Genomic DNA, 26,718 nt, shown 5'->3' on the forward strand with positions numbered 1-26,718 from the left:
AAACGTACAAATATGGGGCAAAAAAATTGCTTTTCATTGGCGGAAACAGTTGTCCAATTAAAACTTATATCTCCACATGAGTTTTTCTATGTTAGATCCAAAATATGAATAAATGTGACCTGTTGTTTTTCAGATGAAGACTTTCAACATTTGGAGAGAACATGTTTTCATTGACACCTTTGAAAAACATTAGAGGTGTAACGGTACGTGTATTTGTATCGAACCGTTTCGGTACGGGGGTTCCGGTTCGGTTCGGAGCTGTACCAAACGAGTTTCCACACGGACATATTAAGTAGCGTAACGCACGTTGTGTAAACAATGAACAACACACGGCATGCTAGCAGCTAACGGGCTACGATAGACTGACCATACGTCCTCTTTTCACCGGACATGTCCTCTTTTGCGGAGCTGTCAGGGCGGAGTTTCTTAAATGCCTCAAATGTCCGGCATTTTGAGTTAGGGTTGCGTGTATTTTCAATGTACGTTCAGGGTTAAGAAGGGGTTGAAAACAAAACAAATTGTGCACGTGGCAGCATTGGTGAGGGAGGGGCAGAGACAGAGAGAGAGCGAGAGAGTTATGATAAACACGCATGCATGCGTCGCCAGGCTCTGCTTTTTATCCATAGATATATCAGATTAAATTTTTTATTATCTATAGCAGGGGTGTCAAAAGTGTGCCTGGAGGCCATTTGCGGCCCACAGCTAATGTTTTAAAGGCCCACGGCACATTCTAAAAATACTATTAAAATAAACAAAAACATAACAAAAGTGGGACGGCGTGGCGAAGTTGGTAGAGTGGCCGGGCCTGCAATCGGAGGGTTGCTGGTTACTGGGGTTCAATCCCCACCTTCTACCATCCTAGTCACGTCCGTTGTGTCCTTGGGCAAGACACTTCACCCTTGCTCCTGATGGGTGCTGGTAGCGCCTTGCATGGCAGCTCCCTCCATCAGTGTGTGAATGTGTGTGTGAATGGGTGAATGTGGAAATACTGTCAAAGCGCTTTGAGTACCTTGAAGGTAGAAAAGCGCTATACAAGTATAACCCATTTATCATTTATCATTTATTAAGTATTGTATCTATTAAGTATCTTTGGAAAGGAAACAATTTGATATTGGATCATTTCAGAATGTGGACAGAATTTTAGAAATCTAAGCAGTTATAAATACAGTATATAAATATTAATACAGTATATCCCCAAATAGTGCCCCCCCAATCCTAAAAACATGTGTCTCTGGGGGGGGGGGGGCGTGGCCTGCGAACCTGCAGCGAAGCGGTGTGTGCCAGGGCCGGCTTCGAGATTACCGACAGGTGCGTAGATGGCACACCTGGGCCGGTTTATCGCTCTGTTAAAGAGCAGCAGCCGGGAAGGAGAGGGCTTGTTGATGATGGAGAACGAGTACGAGCACGAGCATGAGAGAGAGCGAGGACTGACACGTAACGCAATGACTGGAAAGGAACACAAAGAACATTTATTGAAAAATAAATCATTGTTCAGAACTATGAATGAAGCTGTCATGTCCGTGATTGGTGGTCTGAAGAACCCGGAAGAGCAAGTCTTCCACAGTGTCGTTTACTCCCCAATAGCCCATTATTTACCCCCCTACACCAGGGATATTCAATTTAATGGTTTTGGGGGCCACATTTCCAGAAAGCTAAGGACTAGGGAGCAGACTTCTACCTTCACTATTAGGCCCTGTCTACGTTAAGCCGGATAACTCCTTAAACTAGTAATTTTTTAGCCTAAGCCCCTTGTCAGCCACACTAAACCATTGTTTAAAGTTCCCCTCCCTGGATAATTTTTTACACGGGTAAGTGTAAAAAATTACTCATTGATCGTTTACAAACTGAGTTCGGAGAGGAAGTGACGTCAGAAAGATGGTGCCCCACACAGGAAGTGACGTCAGAAAGAACGCGCCGCAGCCAGCTTCATAACAACGGGTTTCGTAACTCGGAGCTAACCACTGGAAAGATGGAGGCGAGTCATCCAGACATGCCCGTGTTTCTCCTTCTTCTACATGTACAGACACTTGTGGAAATCAGACATGAATACCTAAAGAGAAAGCGATTGCAGCTATTTGGGATACAACACTTCTCAGACGGCAAGAGAACTTTCGAATGTCCAGGTCAGCTGTGATTCTACTTACCGAAAAACTTTGTCCGTTTGTCAAAGGAGAGACAACGAGAATGCGGGATCCTGTGGATGTGATAAAAAAGGTAGCGTGTGCTTTGTATTACCTGGCCGACAGGGGAAGACTACGGAAAACATCGAATGCATTTGGACTGGCAAAGCAGACCGTATCAGTTATTGTCCGCCATGTATGTCGCGGACTCAACGTCTAGGTCCAGAGTATATAAAGTCACCAAAAACAAATGGACAATGAAGGTGAAGGCAAAAGAGTGAGGAGTGTCCTGACCAGATATCTAGATCCCTAGATTGATTGTTGTCAAATGTTCTTTATCATATTGTTTACTTCCAGAGGTGGGTAGAGTAGCCAGATATTGTACTCAAGTAAGAGGACTGTTACTTTAGAGATTTATTACTCAAGTAAAAGTAAGGAGTAGTCACCCAAATATTTACTTGAGTAAAAGTAAAAAGTATGTTGTGAAAAAACTACTCAAGTACTGAGTAACTGATGAGTAACCTGTTCGTTTAATGATGACGGCAACAAATAATGCACAAAAACATAAAAATAGCAATGAGCAAATTCAGAGCCAGGAATATCTCTTAAGCAACTAAAACAATAATATATATTAAATAATAATACATTAACATAAAAAAAATTAAGGCAAATTGAGCCACAATAACTTAACAGCACCATAGGCTCAGTAGGCAGAGATTACAAAGGAAAATAACAAGTTAGCCTTTACGCAAACCATAAACTGATAGGTGTGGGCTGCACATGGGAACACATTGTGCACTTCTGATTGGTGTTTCTATGCATGCGTGTGTGTGTGTGTGTGTGTGTCTTTGTCTGTCTCTCTGTGAGGCTGCAGTGCATTGATAAATGTTCCCACAAGATGTACATTTGACAGTGATTCATAGCAGGGAAGCTAACATCAGCCTACGGTGACAGCCAAAATATCTACTAACGTTACTTACCGCGATGTGCTTCCTCAAATTTGACGTTGAGTTCATGTAAGCTTAAGCTTGTTGCCGCTGAAACTTAACGTGTAGTTAATCATGTGACCGCCTGGCTCTGTTTAAATGGTGAAACGGAGTCAAACGTCACCAGTGACTGCATTTGATTGGTGAAACGGAGTCAAACGTCACCAGTGACTGCATTTGATTGGTGAAACGCAGGCATGTGATAGATCCTACATTGAAGGTCTGTCTGACAAACCAAAATAAACAAAGCGTGCATTAACAGATCGATAAAAATCAGTAGCGAGTAGCGAGCTGAATGTAGATAAATGGAGCGGAGTAAAAGTAGCGTTTCTTCTCTATAAATATACTCAAGTAAAAGTAAAAGTATGTTGCATTAAAACTACTCTTAGAAGTACAATTTATCCCAAAAGTTACTCAAGTAGATGTAACGGAGTAAATGTAGCGCGTTACTACCCACCTCTGTTTACTTCCTCTTGTCCATTAAAGATTTGATTAATTTATGATGTCTCAGGTGTGATTCACTACAATAGGGCCCCACAGCACACTGGATTCCAGTTAATTGAAATACCACAACACTGGATATTTTTCAGATAAGTTACATTTAATGTAAGAACTTGCACACAAAGCAACACTGGAGGTGACTAGGACTTGTGCATTTTCCGCGCATGCGTATTAGGTCGCGTTGCGCCGGCGGACGGCGGACGGAGGGTGTCTTAAACGATGGACAAGGATAGGGTTAGGTGGCATACACCCTGGATAACCTTAGTGTAGAAGCAGCCTCAGTCTTGTTTTGTATATTCCTGAGAACCAGCATCTTCTACAGAATACATTTGATTTTTGTGTATTCATTTTGTCAGCGTTACTATAATTGGTTTAAAACAACCTGTCCTGTTTATACAACAGGAGCGTTCTGGCGTTTTCAAGGACCATAGATCCCCCATAGTGTTTTTAAAGGCCTACTGAAAGCCACTACTAGCGACCACGCAGTCTGATAGTTTATATATCAATGATGAAATCTTAACATTGCAACACATGCCAATACGGCCGGGTTAACTTATAAAGTGCAATTTTAAAATTCCCGCCACACTTCCGGTTGACAAAACTCCTTTGGATATGATTTATGCGCGTGACGTCACAAAATCCACGGAAGTGGTTGGACCCCATCGAACCCGATACAGAAACCTCTTGTTTTCTTCGACAAAATTCCACAGTATTCTGGACATCTGTGTTGGTGAATCTTTTGCAATTTGTTTAATGAACAATGGAGGCTGCAAAGAAGAACGTTGTAGGTGGGATCGATCGGTGTATTAGCGGCTAAGTACAATACTTACAGCAACACAACAAGGACTACTTACTACGCCTAGCCGATGCTTGCCGCCAAACCCACGGATGAAGTCCTTCGTCGCGCCGTCGATCGCTGGAACGCAGGTGAGCACGGCTGTTGGTGGGAAGATGAGGGCTGGCTGGCGTAGGTGGAGCGCTAATGTTTTCATCATGGTTCTGTGAGGTCCGGTTGCTAAGTTGCTAAATTAGCCTTAGCGTCGTTAGCAACAGCATTGTTAAGCCTTACCAGGCTGAGATTTTTTAACCGTGTAGTTACATGTACATGGTTTAATAGTATTGTTGATCTTCTGTCTATCCTTCCAGTCAGGGGTTTATTTATTTTGTTTCTATCTTCATTTGAGAACGATGCTATCACGTTAGCTCAGTAGCTAAGTGTGTCACCGATGTATTGTCGTGGAGATAAAAGTCACTTTAAATGTCCATTTCGCGTTCTCGACTCTCATTTTCAAGAGGATATAGTATCCGAGGTGGTTTAAAATACAAATCCGTGATCCACAATAGAAAAAGGAGAGAGTGTGGAATCCAATGAGCCAGCTTGTACCTAAGTTACGGTCAGAGCGAAAAAAGATACGTCCATCACTGCCTCTCCAGTCCTTCACTGTAACGTTCCTCATCTACGAATCTTTCATCCTCGCTCAAATTAATGGGGTAATCGTCGCTTTGTCGCTCCGAATCTCTCGCTCCATTGTAAACAACGGGGAATTGTGAGGAATACTAGCTCCTGTGACGTCACGCTACTTCCGGTACAGGCAAGGCTTTTTTTTTATCAGCGAGCAAAAGTTGCGATCTTTATCGTCGATGTTCTCTACTAAATCCTTTCAGCAAAAATATGGCAATATCGCGAAATGATCAAGTATGACACACAGAATGGATCTGCTATTCCCGTTTACCGGTAAATAAAAAAAATTAATTTCAGTAGGCCTTTAAGAATCCGCTGCAAAAATGTTAGTCCCTTCTAAGGTTTTTTAACCGAACTCATGTTCAGTTGAATAGAACTGCTGAGCCCAATTGAAGTGTATTGCTAACCAAAACAGCAGCAACTACAGACTGTGCTGTATTTCCTAGCATTCCAAGCACTGTGCTTGTTCTGATGTGGTGTGCATAAAATGTTATGTTTTGGTAAGCAACGTATATGTGGATAAAAACACATTAAAGAAATATTATTTTATTACATTATACTGTGGTACCTCAACTTACAAGTCGTGGGAGATACGAGCTGTCGCTCGGCTTTTTGTTATGCTCTAAGTTACGGGCATAATTTGAGTTACTAGTCCATCCTGCCACTGACTGAAGTAGTATTTGTCACAGGGTTGTGCCGTTTGACCAACAAATACTGTTACATGTTGTCGTGCTGCGTCTTTTACAAACCCCATTTCCATATGAGTTGGGAAATTGTGTTAGATGTAAATATAAACCACTGTATGCTTTTTTTTCATGACGTTATCTTTATCTTACTCAGATGTTTTGCAAAAGTCACCATCGTCAGTCATGATGATTCCCAGCTAAAAGCTCCACTGAAGACGGATGCTCTGCTTGGTGGACAAAATTGTCCTTCCCAAAGATAGTTATTTTATTTATAGGTTTGTATGTTTTTTTCCTCCCGTGATAAATCTAATCTCCCGGATCATTCAGCGAACATGGACATGGAGTGGGTTCTCACAGTGGGAGGTCGATACCGCAGATCTCTGCCACTGTGCGTGGAGGGATCAAAATGCGATTGATTTGTAGCTGAACTGAAGGTGCAGAAGCCTTCTGTTTTGAGGCATACAGTACGTGGGTATGAGCAGCACAGCATCTCAGAATCTTTTTGCAGGACGAGCCAAATGGGAAAAAGTACATGAGTGAAAATAAACTTTGCGTGGAGGTTTGTAAATAAGTTCCAAATAAGGCCTAACAGATCGCTCTCTTGACATCTGCCACGGCCAAGCCTCTTGGAGAAGGGAGATATTTTCATCCTGAGAATTGTTATGGACCATGAGATTGTCCAGCATGGAGGATCGGGGACTTGGAATATTCTTGTAGATCAGAGGTCACCAACCTTTTTGAAACCAAGAGCTACTTCTTGGGTAGTGATTAATGCGAAGGGCTACCAGTTTGATACACACTTAGATAAATTGCTAGAAATAGCCAATTTGCTCAATTTACCTTTAACTCTATGTTATTATTAATTTTTATTTAATTTTTATTTTTTTAATAATGTCCTGCCCAGCTTCTCAGGCAAATCATATAGTAGATGTAGATGCCCATATCGGCTGTTCAGATTTACTTTACAAAAGAGAAGTGTAGGATACTTCTCTTGTTGACTTATTTGCATTTGACTTTATTACATGTATTTATATTATCATTTGGTGCAGCCGGGCCGGAGCAGGAGGGGATAGAAAGAGAAAAAAAAAGGAAGACAGAGGGGGGAATTGTGGGGACAAGAGGGGGATTAGACAGAGAAACAAAAACAACAACAGCAAACACAACAACAACAACAACAACAACAACAGAGCAACATCAGCAAATACGACATGTACAAATATGATGGTAAAAGTAATAGCAAATAAGCAGTTAGTGAAAATGAAAAATAATACAGAAATGACAATGAGCATTATTACATAAAAAAATAAGCAATATGAGTACCAATAGAAATAGCGCTATTGATAATAAACAATACCAATACTTTACCTTTATTATCAACAATACAATTGTTCAAATGCAACAATACATATACGTAATGATAGCTTGAGATACGAAAGAATGCAGAAAAATGGAGGGGAAGAAAGAGAAGCAACCTACATTAACCTTGTAGATTGTTATAGTAACAATAGGTTAAGCTTTGTCAGTGTGCCATGTGTTATACCCAGTTTACCCTAGGGCAACAACGTTAATATATGTTTGATGAAACGTGATTATGTGCATGAGTGTATGTGTGCATATGTACTTGTTTATGTACAGTATGTGTATGTGTGCTTGTACAGTGAATGTATATGTACAGTATGTGTATATGTGTGTACAGCGAATGTATATGTATAGTATGTATATGTGTGTGTTTGTACAGTGAATGTATATGTACAGTATATGTATTTGTGTGTTTGTACAGTGAGTGTTTATGTACAGTATGTGTATATGTATGTTTGTACAGTGAATGTATATGTACAGTATGTGTATACAGTATGTTTGTATAATGAGTGTGCGTGTGGATGTACGAACTTTGAGTGTGTAAATATGTACTGTATTTGTGATGTATGTGGGAGCGTAGGTACCTATGTATGTGTGTATGTATGCAAGTGAGTATATGTGAATCTGCATGTACAATACATTTGACTCCCAGTGTGTGCGGGAGCCAGAGTACGGCCCCAGCCTCCCCGAGAGCCCAACCCACAAACAGTAGGTGTGGTGCCCAGGGAACCAGGGGCCACCGCCCCCACGCAGCCAAGCCGGACAGCGACAGGAACCCCAGAGCCTGGCCCACCGTGCCGCCCACAAGGGCCAGCAGCAGGCCGCAGACAGACGCACCCGGCAGAGGACAAGGCACGAGAAAAGCAGGGGGAAGCCAGACCCCAAGCCAGCGAGAGACCCCACCCCACACGGGCAGAAAGGCGGGACGCCCCGCCCGAGGGGCCCGGACGGGAAGACCGCCCCCGCCCCACCGGCAACCGGGCCCCTACGAGCCCACCCCCGGAGAGCGCGGCGAGGCCAGCCCCAGGCCACCCCACCCAAACCGGCCGCCACAGGACCACCCAGCACGGGGCCACGGGAACCACCCACCCCACCCACAGGGACCCCAACGATGGAGATGGAACAACCAGCAACCGCCCCGCCGAGTCCCCCCCCCTGAGGTAGGGGAAAATAAATAAATAAAATAATAATAATAATAATATTAATAAAATATATTAAAAAACTATAATTAAAAAAAAAAAAATTAAAAGAAGATCACATACATGCTGACACACAAGGTCGTATGTTATTATTAATAATTAATGATATTTACACTTAATTGAATGGTTTAAAAGAGGAGAAAACACGAAAAAAATGACAATTAAATTTTGAAACATACAGTAGTTTATCTTCAATTTCGACTCTTTAAAATTCAAAATTCAACTGAAAAAAAAGAAGAGAAAAACTAGCTAATTCGAATCTTTTTGAAAAAATTAAAAAAATAATTTATGGAACATCATTAGTAATTTTTCCTGATTAGGATTAATTTCAGAATTTTGATGACATGTTTTAAATAGGTTAAAATCCAATCTGCACTTTGTTAGAATATATAACAAATTGGACCAAGCTATATTTCTAACAAAGACAAATCATTATTTCTTCTAGATTTTCCAGAACAAAAATTTTAAAAGAAATTCAAAAGACTTTGAAATAAGATTTAAATTTGATTCTACAGATTTTTGTAGATTTGCCAGAATAATTTTTTTGAATTTTAATCATAATAAGTTTGAAGAAATATTTCACAAATATTCTTTGTCGAAAAAACAGAAGCTAAAATGAAGAATTAACTTAAAATTTATTTATTTTTCTTTACAATAGAAAACATTAATTTACTTGAACATTGATTTAAATTGTCAGGAGAGAAGAGGAAGGAATTTAAAAGGTAAAAAGGTATATGTGTTTAAAAATCCTAAAATAATTTTTAAGGTTGTATTTTTTCTCTAGAATTGTCTTGCTGAAAGTTATAAGAAGCAAAGTAAAAAAAATAGTGAATTTATTTAAACAAGTGAAGACCAAGTCTTTAAAATATTTCCTTGGATTTTCAAATTCTATTTGAGTTTTGTCTCTCTTAGAATTAAAAATGTCGGGCAAAGCGAGACCAGCTTGCTAGTAAATAAATACAATTTAAAAAATAGAGGCAGCTCACTGGTAAGTGCTGCTTTTTGAGCTATTTTTAGAACAGGCCAGCGGGCTACTCATCTGGTCCTTACGGGCGACCTGGTGCCCGCGGGCACCGCGTTGGTGACCCCTGTTGTAGATGATTTAAAAAAAGGTCTGAGCCCCAACAACTGCTGCAAAGAGCTGTATGAATCTAAAAGTCTGTACTTTGCAGACAACATACAGATACAGATAAACTGCATGGACAATGTTGTATGATATTATCAATCCGAAGCTGGTCTAGAGCAGTAGTCCCCAACCTTTATGTAGCTGCCGACCGGTCAACGCTTGAAAATTTGTCCCACGGACCGGGGAGGGGGGGTATGGTAATTTTTTTTTTTTTGTCATAAAAAATACAATCATGTGTGCTTACGGACTGTATCCCTGCAGACTGTATTGATATATATTGATATATAATGTAGGAACCAGAATATTAATAACAGAAAGAAACAACCCTTTTGTGTGAATGAGTGTAAATGGGGGAGGGAGGTTTTTTGGGTTGGTGCACTAATTGTAAGTGTATCTTGTGTTTTTTTTTTTACATTTTTTTATTTTATTTTATTTGGTTGGGGACCACTGGTCTAGAGCCCTTAGGCCCCTTCTACACTAAGCTTGCTAATGTTATCCAGGGTAAATCCCACCTAACCTTATCCTTGTCCACACACACACACAATGGTAATTTAAGACCCCCTCCCCCCCTCCGTCCGCCGGCGCAACGCGACCTAATACGCCTGCGCGGAAAATGCGCACATCATAGTCACCTCCAATGTTGCTTTGTGTGCAAGTTCTTAAATGTAACTTATCTGAACAATATCCAGTGTTGTGGTATTTCAATTAACTGGAATCCAGTGGGCTGTGGGGCCCTATTGTAGTGAATCACACCTGAGACATCATTATTTAATCAGATCTTTAATGGACACGTGAAAGTAAACAATGTGATAAAGAACATTTTACATCAGTCAATCTAGGGATCTAGATATCTGGGGCCGTACTTATCAAGCTTCTTAGAATTACTCCTAAGAAGTCTGCTAAGAGTTGACTTAAGAGTAAATAAATTCTTCGCTGAAAGCTGCACTTAAAAGTTAGTTATCAAGCGTCTTACTCACACTTTCAGCGAAGTGTAGGACTGAATCTTAAGTGTCACACTCAGAGCTGAATTACGACATTACTATGTGCCGTAAACGGAATTTTAGGTGACGTCATTTCTGTGTCCATAGAAATGACCAATCACGGAAGGGAATCCGTTGTCTAAGAATAAAGAAATATCTTGGAAATATTTAAGTGGACAATGGGAGTGTATATTTTGACAATAAACTACAAAATAATACAAAACAAACTAGTCCCCGCCGGCACTCACGCTACCGCTCCCTCTCTTCTCTCGCCCACACACTCACTGACGTCACTCACCTCACGGCCACACACATACGCTACTGTCATAACATTTTCTTTCCAATTCATTAATTAGGCAACTAATTTGAAACTGGTGTGGGTGGCTCTATATATACTAGCCCACTGCAGACACATGCAGAAATCAACAAGGAATCGAAAAGTATTAAATCTGTGACAAAAATAATATCTGCTCTGTCTAAACGATACCGTTTGATCAGCTGCTCGTCATCAAAAAAAACCAAAACATTGTTCCGTTCCCTGAACGTTCGCGCACGTCTCTCTCGCCTCAGTGCCATCCCCTGCTGGCAACTCCTAACCACTTAAGACACCTCTGAAGGTCTCTTAAATATCGTGGAGAGTAGGAGTGATTCTTAGACTTAAGAACGTTGATAAAAAGCTTTTATTCTTAAGTTTGAGAGTAGGACTAAATTTAGCAAATTCTCAGGACTTAAGTGTAAAATGGCACTCTAAGAAGCTTGATAAGTACGGCCTCTGGTCAGGACACTCCTCACTCTTTTGCCTTCACCTTCATTGTCCATTCGTTTTTGGTGACTTTATAGACTCTGGACCTAGACGTTGAGTCCGCGACATACATGAAAGACAATAACTGATACAGTCTGCTTTGCCAGTCCAAAAGCATTCGGCATTTTCCGTAGTTTTCCCTCGTCTTCCCTCGACGGCCAGGTAATACAAAGCACACGCTACCTTTTTTTATCACATCCACGGGAGCCCGCATTCTCGTTATCTCTGGACAAAGTTTTTCGAGAAGTAGAATCACAGCTGACCTGAACATTCAAAAGTTATTTGGCCGTCTGAGAAGTGTTGTATCCCAAATAGCTGCAATCGCTTTCTCTAAAGGTATTCATGTGTGATTTTCACAAGCGTCTGTACAGACGGAAGGAGAAACACGGGCATGTCTGGATGACTCGCCTCCATATTTCCAGTGGTTAGCTCTGAGTTATGAAACCGCTTTATTATGACGCATCTTTCTGATGTCACTTTCTGTGTGGGGCGCGATCTTTCTGGCGTCACTTCCTCTCCGAACTCAGTTTGTAAACAATCAATGCTCTCTGCTCCCTGTACATATCCTACCAAGTCAGACCTACACTGTTTCAATGCCCATTTCTCTGATGATGGATTGTAAATAATGTAAATAATTCAATGTATATACTCTGATGATTAACTTGTGTGATGACTGTATTATGATGATAGTATATATTTGTACCATGAATTGATTACGTGGACCCCGACTTAAACAAGTTGAAAAAAGTATTCGGGTGTTACCATTTAGTGGTCAATTGTACGGAATATGTACTGAAATGTGCAATCTACTAATACACGTTTCAATCAATCAATCAATCAATCAATGAGTCCATACAAAGCTAAGAGCCGGAGATTCAATAAATACACGGCGCAATTACCCGTGTAAAAAATTATCCAAGGATGATTTAGTGTGGCCGAAACGGGGGCTTAGGCTAAATAATTATTTGTTCAATTAGTTATCTGGCTTAATGTAGATAGGGTCTTAGATTCAGCTATCTCTTCAGAAAAGCTGAGTTGTGTGGTCTTCTGTCCTCTGTTGTCCTGTGTGGTTAGGGTTAGGGTTATAAATTTTGATGTCTATTTTACTGTTTTAATTGGTTTTACCCTTTAAAATAGTTTTTAATCATATTTATTTTTTATGTTGTCTCTGTATTGGTTTTCTATTCATTTATTCTTTGTTTTTATTCAGTCATTGGTGTAGCATAATATTGTTTTTAATATTATTTTTAATATTGTTTTTAATATTGTTTTTAATATTGTTTTTAACATGGCTGTGCAGCACTTTGGAAACATTCTTGTTGTGTAAATGTGCTATATAAATAAAGTGGATTGGATTGGATTGGAAAAGGTAGGACCATAGGACACCCCATTGTGTAACTCTTCTGCTCCTGAAGCGCTGCACACTAAACAGAATGTTAAACATGCACCACTGCTATGTGCTTTTATTTTTCTGACAAATACGCTGCATGGGGGTGCTGTTGCCTTACCACAAACTTTGAACCCAACTTGAAATTTCTCAGAAATTAAATGCACAACATGTGTTCTGTCTGTCCGTCCAATAAACCCAGGCTGCATACAGATCTTGCTTGGTGGAGGTAATGGCCCGCTTAGAGTGTGTGGAAGCCAATATTCATTCTTCCGCAACAAAAGACCTGAAGGCTGAGTTAAGCTCTGTGCAATGGAGGTGACGTGGACTAATCCTTTAATCAAATGTGCATCAAAATACAATTGTGTCTGTGTTAACAGGTCCTTTGCTTCAATTACTTATCAGCACATTAACTCAACAGTCCTGAAATCCCTATTTCTGAACAAATGGTGCCTTTTGTAAACAGTGTTTTTAGAATGGCTAGCCAGTCTGTCTGTTACTGAATCAAAGTCCTGGTTCACTAGGCTAAAACTCATTGATTGGTTGCTCGCTCAGTGAGTGGCAGGCAGAAGGACTGGACTTGAAAGCGACTCGCTCCATGGTCACTGACCTCTCGCCAATTCTGACCACTCATGTATGACGTTACTAATAATTCATAACAAGATTGCCCTGTAGACAAAAAGTACATGTATGTGTGTATGTGAATGGACAGGCAGATGTACAAAGCGACAAACAAACATGATGTAGTTGCATCGGTCAAATAGTTGGGATTTGATGAGACCACAACTATGTACTGTCTTAATCCACAGTGTACAGAAAAATTCAAAAACTACAGATTTTACATTTATAAAAAACACAGTTATTTTCACAGTAAAATTCTGGCAATTAAACTGTCAATTTTGGACAGTAAAATCTATGGTCGTTTTTATAAATGGAAAAACAGTATGTTATTTTTTACAGAAACGCTGGCAATTGAACTGCCAGCTTTACAGAAAAAAATGGTGGTTGTTTTTACAGTGCATTACAGTAAATGAAAAAACAGGTCCATTGGTATTTTTACAGAAAGATTCTGGCGACTGAGCTGCCAGTATTTCACCGTAAAATCGACTGACTTTTTTCTTAGTGCAATGTTACAGGTGCTGATACTGATTTGTTTATTGGTTTGCAGATATGTCATACAGGTAGTGATTTGGCAAAATACAGTTATGATAAGTTAGAGAGTTCTCAATAAATGTGGCACAAGTTCCACTGCTGGTGCATGGGCTTCTTCTACTCAGGAAAATCATGGATGGCACCCACCTGTTCCCAATTAGCCTGTTCACCTGTGGGATGTTCCAAATAAGTCTTTGATGAGCATTCCTCAACTTTATCAGTCTTTTCTGTCACTTTTTTACCAGCTTTTTTGTTGCAGGCTTCAAATTCCAAATGAGCTAATACTTGCAAAAAATAACAAAGTTTTCCAGTTAGAATGATAAGTATCTTGTCTTTGCAGTCTATACAATTGAATATGAGTTGAAAAGGATTTGCAAATCATTGTATTTTGTTTTTATATACGATTTACACAACGTGCCAACTTCACTGGTTTTGTGGTTTGTATATATGTATATATATATATATATATACATACAAATATATGTATATATATACATATATATGTCTTAATTAGATATCCAAAAAATAGTGCTCGATAGCGTGGTAGAGCGTAATATGTATGTGTGGGAAAAATCACAAGACTATTTAATCTCTACAGGCCTGTTTCATGAGGGGTTTTCCTCAACCCTCAGGAGATTGAGGAAAACCCCTCATGAAACAGGCCTGTAGAGATGAAATAGTCTTGTGATTTTTCCCACACATTTATATATATATATATATATATATATATATATATATATATATATATATATATATATATATATATATATATATATATAAACATACAAATATAAATACATTTATGAATGTATGTATGTATGTGTGTGTGTATATATATATATATATATATATATATATATATATATATATATATATATATATATATATATATATATATATATATATATATATTTTTATACATAAAAGCTTTTTTCTTTCTTATTATTTATTCCTAATCAGTGTGCTGAACTGTGAGAGTGTAAAGCTTCCATAGCTGTTTTCACATGTGATCGGGAATCAAAATTATTTAATTCTCCATATTAATTTAACGCCAAATGAAAGAAGGACGTTTTCCAAACATGTCAAAATACAGTACAACCTGAGAAAAAGCCAAAATTTCGGGGGGAAATCACCAATATGTTGTCATATGACCCCGAGTTGGACTCTCTTCTACAACGTTTATTGTAATCCATTACGCTAAGGAGGTGATGACATCATCTTACCGCAAAATTGGCAACACTGCCCTAATCTGAAGTGCGCTTGGTCTGTCTTTGTTCTATTTTATTACCTTGTAAAACGGGTTTAAAAGCAGGCTAATAATAATTAATAATACCTGCTCTACATCACATGTTGAAGCTCCTGCTGCCGGTTTGTAGTTCATTGTGTCAAATCTAAAATCCTTTGGTTACGATGAGTCACAAAGACTCTTTTATTCAGACTTTTTTGTCAAGTGTAATACATATCATAATATCATCATTTATAAGAGCAAAACAGTATCGGTAAAAAAAAAAAGACTTTTAGAAGTATTTTCAAGGTGTTAACAAATTAATAAACCATTTCTAAACCCCTTCGTCGTACTGTAAAGTGGTCTGAAAGTTTCCAGAATCCCTTTTATGCCTATAAAGCACAATTGTCTTGGTAGCTCAGCTTGACTCGACCGAAATGACCCCTTAGACCAGGGGTCGGCAACCCAAAATGTTAAAAGGGCCATATTGGACCAAAAATACAAAAATATACTCTGTCTGGAGTCGCAAAAAATTTAAAGACTTGTATAAGTGTCATAATGAAGGCAACACATGATGTAAGTGGCTAATTAGCTATATTAGCCTACTATCAAAATGACTCTGTGTCGCAAGCTGATGCGAATCTTCGTTGACAGAAATGTTGAAATGTAATATTTATTCTATGCATTTTTTCAACAATGGAAAACATTAGTAAAACTTCTCAGAGGGTGAGATAACTCCAGGAAATGACTTAAAATGACTAAAAGTATAAATGTGTGTGTCCAAGTTAAAGGACACGGCAGGCTGTCTTCTTCTAATGGATTCATTACGATCTTTGCAAGCTGGCTAACGTTTGCTGTGGTCTGGAACAACATGGCGCACTGACAACTATCAGAAATGCAGCCAATATTACATACAGATAGTGTGTCATGAAACATGGAAAAATAAACTAAATACACAGAGGACATAAGTAAAGGAAATTAAATGAGCTCAAATATAGCTACAAACGAGGCATCATGATGCAATATGTACATACAGCTTGCCTAAATAGCATGTTAGCATTGATTAGCTTGCAGTCGTGCACTGACCAGATATGCCTGATTAGCACTCCATGACAAGTCAATAACATCAACAAAGCTCACCTTTGTGCATTCACGCACAGTATAAAACATTTGGTGGACAAAATGAGACATAGAAGGAGTGGCATAAAACGCGTCTTTCTGTGGCAGCGTCGGAGAAAGTTATACATGTGAACAAACTGTTGACTCACAGTCCACACAACTACGGTGAGTTCAAGGGCCGCTGAAATTAGTAGGGAGCATAAACACACACGTATTAAGCACTGGGCTTTCTAACCAGTAGGAAGGCTTGTGTTGTGTTTCTACAGAAACCATATTATGACAAAAAACTTATTTTCCAGCCCATTTTTTTCCCATTCCCATGGAGCCACCAGGGCGCTGCTCAAGAGCTGTATGTGGCTCTAGAGCCGCGGGGTGCTGGACCCTGCCTTAGACTGACTCTGGCTTGATTTGAAGCTTCTATTAGTGAAGCACATTTACTTATAATGTGAGCAATAATTCCAACTCGTCTAGAAAATCATTTAATTTTCAAAGTCATCATTTCCCCTTTGAAGGATACTCCTTTTAAAAATATAGGAAGTTGTAGCCTCTCTGCACGATGCTTGATGATAACAAACCCCCCACCCCAAACCCCCAAAGGATATGGCGGCCGGACCTCCCTTAGGAGCAAACAATACTGGAATAGCATCCGGCTTCAACTGCGGAAATTCTTAAGCGTGTTAAGCATCTGTGCTGGTGTTATCAAACCCATTTGTGGACAAGTAGACAAGGCCAGGACAGACACGCCAATGTTGTGATTCATCCAGCAACACATCCCTCCTCACAAAACTGTAGATAACCAACACCAGCCTCGGATCACAGAGGAGTACCATTTCAAGCTTGACTTCTGGAAGATTAGGCTCAGCCTGCCGAGATCACAGCCCGACCTTGTATGATATGGGCCTCGCTATAATTTATTTGAGAGAATCACTCGAGAGCGCAGATGGATTTGACTGATTTGCAACCTGTAGAGACTGTGAACGAGCAAAGGCGCTGACGAGCTTTAGGGATTTGTTTGCGTGCTTTAAAAAGCGGCCCTGAGGACTAGACCACTTGATCTTGGGTAATTTGAGCATGCACATGAACCGTCTGGTATGTAAGAGACCATTTAAGAAGCTTCTGTCTTCCCCTGTCCTCCCCGCGCATGCAGACCGGAGGCTTCTTCCCATGTGAAGACAGATGGGATTCAACTTCCCCTGAAATTCCAACAATCATGACATGCTCGTTTGTTGATCAAAATCAAATCCAACTTTATTTATATAGCACTTTTCACACACAGGCAAGAACATGAAGAAATGTTTTGACAAGACAAGATTGGTAAACGACTACAGTGGAAACTAACATTATAAACAATCTGTTTCCTGAGGCAATCTGATTCCATTGAATTTGGAAATAACAAACCCCCAAACCAGTGAAGTTGACACGTTGTGTAATTTGTAAATAAAAACAGACTACAACGATTTGCAAATCCTTGTCAACCTATATTCAATTGAATAGACTGCAAAGACAAGATACTTAATGTTCGAACTGAGAAACTTTGTTATTTTTTGCAAATATTAGCTCATTTGGAATTTGATGCCTGAGACTGATAAAGTTGAGGAATGCTCATCCAACACTTATTTGGAACATCCCACAGGTGAACAGGCTAATTGGGAACAGGTGGGTGCCACGATTGGGTAAAAAAAGCAGCTTCCATGAAATGCTCAGTCATTCACAAACAAGGATGGGGCGAGGGTCACCACTTTGTCAACAAATGCGTCAGCAAATTGTCGAACAGTTGAAGTTCAAGTACATTTCTCAACGAGCTATTGCAAGGAATTTAGGGATTTCACCATCTAGAGTCTGTAATATCATCAAAAGGTTCAGAAAATCTGGAGAAACCACTGCATGTAAGCGATGATATTATGAACCTTCGATCCCTCAGGCGGTACTGCATCAAAAAGCGACATCAGTGTGTAAAGGATATCACCACGTGGGTTCAGGAACACTTCAGAAAACCACTGTCAGTAACTACAGTTGGTCGCTACATCTGTAAGTGCAAGTTAAAACTCTCCTATGCAAGGCGAAAACCGTTTATCAACAACACCCAGAAACGCCGTCGGCTTCGCTGGGCCTGAGCTAGATGGACTGATACAAAGTGGAAAAGTGTTCTGTGGTCTGACGAGTCCACATTTCAAATTGTTTTTGGGAACTGTGGACGTCGTGTCCTCCGGACCAAAGAGGAAAAGAACCATTCGGATTGTTATAGGCACACAGTGTAAAAGCCAGCATGTGTGATGGTATGGGGGTGTATTAGTGCCCAAGACATGGGTAACTTACACATCTGTGAAGGCGCCATTAACGCTGAAAGGTACATACAGGTTTTGGAGCAACAAATGTTGCCATCCAAGCAACGTTACCATGGACGCCCCTGCTTATTTCAGCAAGACAATGCCAAGCCACGTGTTACATCAACGTGGCTTCATAGTAAAAGAGTGCGGGTACTAGACTGGCCTGCCTGTAGTCCAGACTTGTCTCCCATTGAAAATGTGTGGCGCATTATGAAGCCTAAAATAGCAGAAGGGAGACCCCCGGACTGTTGAACAACTTAAGCTGTACATCAAGCAAGAATGGGAAAGAATTCCACCTGAGAAGCTTCAAAAATGTGTCTCCTCAGTTCCCAAACCTTTACTGAGTGTTGTTAAAAGGAAAGGCCATGTAACACAGTGGTGAACATGCCCCTGTGCCAACTACTTTGGCACGTGTTGCAGCCATGAAATTCTAAGTTAAATATTATTTGCAAAAAAATAAAAAAATTTATGAGTTTGAACTTAAAATATCTTGTCTTTGTAGTGCATTCAATTGAATATGGGTTGAAAAGGATTTGCAAATCATTGTATTCCGTTTATATTTACATCTAACACAATTTCCCAACTCATATGGAAACAGGGTTTGCAGAAGCACCCTAAAAAGTCAGCCCCAGGATCCTTGCAGCTTGGCTACGGCCCTGCAGCTCCCCTTATCAGCTCCTCCTTCGACGCCTCTTTACCGACCGTGTGCGGGCGTTAAGCAGATGTCATCTCGTCCTGTCCGCGCCATCAACCGGCTGGCAGTGTGTCCTCAGCAACGCTCTTCTTGTTGTTTCTGTCCTCACCCTGACCTGACCTGGCTTTACCTGGCAGAGAGCGCGTCCACATACACAAAAGCAGTCCTCGAGGAAAAAATTGCAGTCCGTTGTCATGATAGTAATTACGTGCTGAAAGCCCTAAGAGGCTTAAAATATATTGGAAAGTCAGCGCCTCCTAGGCACCCGTGTGAAGGTCGCAAACAGCCCCTGAAGTCCTCTATAATAATAATAACAATAATACACTTTATTTGTAAAAAGCACTTTACATTGAGCAAAAAAATTTTGTAACGCGGTTACTGAATAAAGTGTATTTTTGGAGTTATTTCCCCATATTTCTACACAATAACTCAGATATGGTAACACTAGCGAGCAGTAGAGAATATGAAGTGATTTATAGTCTAGAACATGGGTGTCAAACTCTGGCCCGCGGGCCAAAATTGGCCCGCCGTGTAATTTCACTCGGCCCTTGAGGCGATATCAAATTAACACTAGAGCTGGCCCGCCGATTATATACAGCGGCGGTGCCGCGGTAACACCGCATTCACCGCTAATTCTCATACTTGCCAACCCTCCCGGGAGACTCCCAAATTTCAGTGCCCCTCCCGAAAATCGTCACGTCCGCTTTTCATCCAGTCCAACGAGTGCTGGCCCAGTCCACATAACACGTGCGGCTTCTGCACACGCACACACAAGTGAATGCAATGCATACTTGATCAACAGCCATACAGGTCACACTGAGGGTGACCGTATAAACAACTTTAACACTGTTACAAATATGCGCCACACTGTGAATTCACATCAAACAAGAATGACAAGCACATTTCGGGAGAACATCCGCACCGTAACACAACATAAACACAACAGAACAAATACCCAGAACCCTTTGCAGCACTAACTCTTCCGGGATGCTAAGGTGTGTGTGTGTTGATCAAGTATGGCTTGCATTCACGTGTGTGTGCGTACAGAAGCCGCACATATCTTGTGACTGGGCCGGCACGTTGTTAGAATGGATGAAAAGAGGACGTGACGACAGTTCGTAGAGGACGTTAAAGGCAGTGCCTTTAAGGCACGCCCCCCAAGACTGTGGTCCGGGTGGACTACGAGATATAAGGACTGATGAACACCTTTGTTCAATAATGAAGGTTGCCTCAGCTCAAAGCCTGAGCCCCGACATTAATGAACTAGCATCCAAGAAAAGATGGCAGGTATCTGGCTTGGGCACATCAGATTAGATCAGTGTGTTGCAAACTGAGCAGTTTAAAGTCCTGAATGGTTGGTTTATTCATTGTTATTTTAGTTTCAAATTTATTAGCCTGTGGAAAAAGTTCATGTGGATATTTACCTCAGAAAGCTGCAAATAGAAAAGAGGCATTCCATTTTTATTTATTAAATTGTATTTGATATGCCATTGATATTTTTTAATTATTATTATTATTATTTGAAACTGGATTTTGCATATCACTATAAAGTTATATAAGCCTTGCTTGTTCAATATTCAATGCAAAACTTGTTTGGGTCCCTATTAAAAGGTTAATTTGTTCAACCTTGGCCCGCGGCTTTGTTCAGTTTAAAATTTTGGCCCACTATGTATTTGAGTTTGACACCCCTGGTCTAGAACATATTTTGCTTTATTTATTATAGAAATAATTCCTGCCACCTTTTGTTGTATACGTTTTATGTAAGATTTCCAGTTTATTTTATCATCTATTATTACTTACAAAAATGTGATTTCTTTCACCCTTCCAAAATCTACTCCACCTATTTATATTTCTGTTTGACTCTCTTTTCTACTGTTACCAAATAGCATTATTTTAGTTTTACTGCTATACAGAGATAGTCATTTGTTTTCCAAATCATCTTTTTAATTTGTTGATTTCTTCTGTTTTTATTTGTATTAGCTTCTGTGTGTTCTCCCTCGAACAAAAGCCTGTCGTGTTGTCGGCAAATAAAACTAACTTGAAGTCTTTTGTAACTTTACAAATGTCGTTTGTATAGAGATTAAACAATTTTGTTCCCAGTATTGATCCCTTGGTTACGCCGCAAGATATCTCAAGGGCTGTTGACATATTTTCACTTATCTTCACGTATTGCTTCCTGTTAGTTAAGTAGCTCTTTCAAAACCAATCCTTTGCGTCTGACCAGCTTTTCCTACCGGGGAATTAAAGTCACTGGTCAATCCCAAGTTCTTTCAGATGACATATATGCGGAGTAAGAAGGACCATCAAGACAGAATAGGAATATTATCATGTTTTACTGAAGCTTCAGGAGACCAGCCCACATCAATACAGTCATACCATCATCTCGGGATGGTCTAACATTCAAACGGAAGAGACAACTTCTTGCATCCGAAGAAAGCCCCCACCTGTCTGGAAAAGAATACAGCCTCATTGTTCTACTACAGATAAGATATAAGGGAGTACTCCAACTCCTACAGTGCAAGCCTTCAAGGTAACACACACAGTTTACTTGCTGACATAAAATGAAAAAATAGAAAGAGTACAAATGGAAAAACACTAGCTTAATTAAACATGACTATGAATGAAGAAAGAACTCTTGAACATATATGCATTCTCCACATGTTCCATACCAATCTATTGCATTGACTATTTCCTCTGTTATTTTGACTAATGCTATCGATGTTGAAATGTTAGCTCTGATTCTGTATTGGTTGTCTGCGAGTGTTCCACTTTTGTTCATAAATTTGTCCAGTCTGTTATTAAATATTTTTTCAATTATTTTAGAGAATTTTGGAAGTAGCCCGTGGCAAAAATGTGTTCGCTCATCTGTTGCTCAACCTCTTATCTTGAGATCAGTTTGAGCTTCTCATATTTGTTTCATTATGTGATCATTTGTTTTTCCTGAGGTACCCTTAGGAGCGAGAGATAAGCTAAAAAGAGACAAGCCATCATTGAGACAAAGGAGGTTGAGTTGAGATAACCAATTGAGCAATACTTGAGAAGTGGGATACGCAGAGGAGGTCTCTTAAAGAGAATGAAATGAGATGCCTGAGACAAATCAGAGAATTAATAGCAATTTACACACTAGGGTTGTATGGTATACCGGTACTAGTATAGTATCGCAGTACTAATTAGTCATAAACGGTACTATACTCTGTTTGAAAAGTATGGTTTTGCCATATTTTAGTCGTCGCCACGTCATGACATTGCTGGTTATACGAGCAGAGGAGCATGTTCGGCAGCGCACAGTCTCAGGTCTCAGAGTACTTACAAGCAGACACAGTGTGTAGACAGAAAAGGGAGAATGGACGCGTTTTGGCTTAAAAACTAACAATAAAGGTGAAGCTATAACACTGAAACGCCCACAGGAAGAGGTGGTTAAAAAAATATGGCTAGCTATCTAGCAGCAAACATCCATCCGCAGTCGGCAGTGTTTTAGCTACTTCTAAATCACTAATCCTCGCCTCCATGGCGACAAATAAAGGGAGTTTTTTACAAGTATCATCCCTGCAGGACGAGGAATAACTGAACATGCTTCACTGCACACCGTAGCTCACCGGCGTCACAATGTAAACAAACACCATGGGTGGATCTACACCGGACATCCACTGTAATGACACCAAGTACAAGAGCGTATCTAGTCGATACTACTGTGAGTACATCGATATTTTTTATCGTCACAAAATATATATACACTACCATTCAAAAGTTTGGGGTCACCCAAACAATTTTGTGGAATAGCCTTCATTTCTAAGAACAAGAATAGACTGTCGAGTTTCAGAAGAAAGTTCTCTTTTTCTGGCCATTTTAAACATTTAATTGACCCCACAAATGTGATGCTCCAGAAACTCAATCTGCTCAAAGGGAGGTCAGTTTTGTAGCTTCTGTAACGAGCTAAACTGTTTTCAGATGTGTGAACATGATTGCACAAGGGTTTTCTAATCATCAATTAGCCTTCTGAGCCAATGAGCAAACACATTGTACCATTAGAACACTGGAGTGATAGTTTCTGGAAATGGGCCTCTATACACCTATGTAGATATTGCACCAAAAACTAGACATTTGCAGCTAGAATAGTCATTTACCACATTAGCAATGTATAGAGTGTATTTCTTTCAAGTTAAGACTAGTTTAAAGTTATCTTCATTGAAAAGTACAGTGCTTTTCCTTCAAAAATAAGGACATTTCAATGTGACCCCAAACTTTTGAACGGTAGTGTATATATTTTTTGGTAATTCATATTATATTCATAAACTCAGGAAATACATCCCTGGACACAGGAGAACCTAAATTATGACCAATTTATGACCCTGTAACTACTTGGTATCGGATCGATACCTAAATTTGAGGTATCATCCAAAACTAATGTAAAGTATCCAAACAACAGAAGAATAAGTGATTATTACATTTTAACAGAAATGTAGATAGAACATGTTGAAACAGAAAATAACCAGATATTAACAGTAAATGAACAAGTGCACTGCAAAAACTGAAATCTAAGTAAGATTAAATATCTCAAATAAGGGTGATATTTGCTTATTTTCTTCTCACTAAGCAGATTTTTATGTTAGAGTGTTTTACTTGTTTTAAAGGTTTTGGTCCTAAATGATCTCAGTAACATATTACAGCTTGTTGCTGAGATTTGATGACCTATATTGAGTAAAACATGCTTGAAACTAGAATATCAACTGTTGCAAAGCTGTGTCGTCAACACTCACAAGTATAAAACAACTTTTTTTTAAATGTAATTATTTCTTATTTCAAGCACGAAAAAAAGAATCATGACTTTGACACAATTGTGTCTCATAATTAAAACAGATGACAGGACTTTGCTGTTTTATTTTCAATGAAACAATATAAAATACGTACTCATATAGTAGTGCAGTTGTTATTAGTGATAATATACTTATTTTAAGGTATTTTTGGGTTCATTGAGGTTAGCTAATTTTACTTGTTTTGGAAAGTCTTGACAAGCCAAATTTTCTTGTTCTATTGGCAGATAATTTTGCTTAGTTCAAATAAAATACCCCTCATTTTTGTATTTTTTTTTCTTGTTTTTAAACACTTGACTTTTTGCAGTGTGGATAAATAATCCATTTTTACAGCTTGTCCTTCATAATTTTGACAAAATAATAGAATGATAAATGACACAATATGTTACTGCATTAGTCAGCAGACTAATCAGGAGCCTTTGTTTGTTTACTTACTAATAAAAGACAAGTTGTCAAGTATGTTCACTATTTTATTTTAGGACAAAATGTTTAAAAAAAAAAAATAAAGCCAATAATGCAACTTTTTTGTGGTACCGGTACCAAACTATTGGTATCGAGACAACCCTAGTAAACACCAAACAAGTCGCCACCTCATCGCAGGGCCAACACAGATATACAGCTGATTGATACATTTTTGCTTGTTTCATTACATATTTAATAGTTAAACATTATAAAATGTAATAGAGAGCAAATGACATGTTGTTTACCACTTTGTAATTCAAGTCTTTCTTCACATAAATCGCCTCCATCCTTGTTGGTTCTGTAAATTGAATTTAGTTCATATCCTTCCAGTTCAAAATACATGCCTTTTTAATTATTGATCCATGTTTCTGATATGGCAATCATTTTGAAAGGTTTGTTATAACATTTTAATTGGCATACATACTTCTGCCGTTAAGATGGATTGTCAGGTTCAAACACTTATGACATCTATTAAACAAGACAAAAGGCAAGGAATCAAACAGAGGCAGAATTCAATTTGGACTCAGATCTGAGGAGAGACATGGCCACTGTACTCTCAGTACAGTCCTGCACCACGCTCTGACGAAAAAGGTTTTCGTCTCCTCTTTTATTTAGATGCTCAATGTTTACGCAACAACACATTTCTCAACAGGAATGGGGAGTATGTAAACAGTCCTTGTTTTCGGTCACATTGAAGACAAAAGAAGAAGATGCCTCGGGCTTGGGCTCGTCCTGAATCCAGCTGGGGCAGGTTTTCGAGGACAATGGATGACCCCTCCCGTCTCATTCCACCGTACACAGCGGAATCTTCCAAGCGTTTGGCTTGGTGCAACAAAGACAGCTTCTTGTCTGTTCTTTGGAAACTCAGAACGGAAAGTTTTTTGATAATTTAAATACAATTTTTCTGACATGGATGATTGACAGTTTATCAGATTTTATGTTGGTGTTATTGTTCATCTGTGTAATATAGACAGGTATTGTTTATGTGGGAGAAATAGTTTGTGTCAGGATCTCTTTCATTTGCAGCAATACGTTTCTAGTTCTTTGTTTGATTGAATGTTTCATGTGGGTCTCCTAGTTGGGAATTCTTCTCATTGTCTTAGTGAGCATCCTTATGCTGCCTCACTTTGCTGCCTATGGTGTATGTTTTTTGTCCATGTTGAATTTTGCCTTGTTTTTTTAAGTTGCGTGCTTTCCAGGCTATGTAAGGATTTGTTTTTGTCAATTACGTATGTACACATTTGTGCCTTTTTAACTTTCTCCCTTGCCTTAATACTTGCTGACAGAATGCGAGTGGACCCCTGCCTGGTTGCCTGGATTTCAAACCACCTCACCGATTGGCCACAGTATGTCAGACTGAAGGACATCACGTCTGACACTGTTGCTGGCCCCTCTTCTCTTCTCTTCACCCTTGTACACCGCTGACTTCTGCTACAACTCGGAGCTGTGTCACACCCAGAAGTTCGCGGATGACACAGCTCGGGGCATCGGGTCGCAGGGTGCAGCAGGGACGTCAGAGTGGAGGACTTTGTCAGAGCCTCGAGGAACTTCTGCAGGCCACATCCGACCTCAGCGTCAATCCGTCACAAGGAGCTGGTCATTGACTTGGAGGTCGAGTCCAAGGTCACAACCTATTGTGATCGAGGGAGTCGCGGTACAGACTCATTCAAGTACTCTGGTATGTGGGTGGACAATAAGCTGGACTGGACTGTTAACACGGACCACTTGTACAGGAAAGGACAGAGCAGGCTGTACTTCCTGAGGAGGCTGCGCTCCTTCAACATTTGCAAAAAACTCTTGTGGATGTACTACCAGTCTGTGGTTGCCAGTGTTCTGTTTTACATGGTAGTGTGCTGGGGGGCAGTACATCTAAGAAGGACAGCTCCAGACTGGAGAAACTGATCAGGCGGGCCGGCTCTACGATCGGAATAAAACTGGACTGACTGGTGACGGTGGCAGAGAAGAAGACTGTGGAGAAACTAGTGAGCATCATGGACGATGCCAGTCACCCTCTGCGGTCCATCCAGACCCACACCTCCCGTCACCTGAACAGTTTTTCCCCTCGGCCATCAGACACATGAACAATAACAAGATCTGATAGCTCAGTTACAGCTCATGTTATTCTATTGAGTGTTATATGTGTTTTATGTTGCACGATTGCGCCAAGTAAAATTCCTAGTTTGTGAACCCGTTCTCAAACAATGGCAATGAAACTCTTCTGATTCTGATTCTGATTCATACCGTTATCAGTAGCCAGAGGAGCCTGTTCAGTGCTAGACTGTACAACTCCTCTGTAGGATGACAGAGGATGCAAAACAAT

Source organism: Entelurus aequoreus, linkage group LG04, assembly GCF_033978785.1.
Source record: "Entelurus aequoreus isolate RoL-2023_Sb linkage group LG04, RoL_Eaeq_v1.1, whole genome shotgun sequence".
In the NCBI taxonomy this organism is placed as follows: Eukaryota; Metazoa; Chordata; class Actinopteri; order Syngnathiformes; family Syngnathidae; genus Entelurus; species Entelurus aequoreus.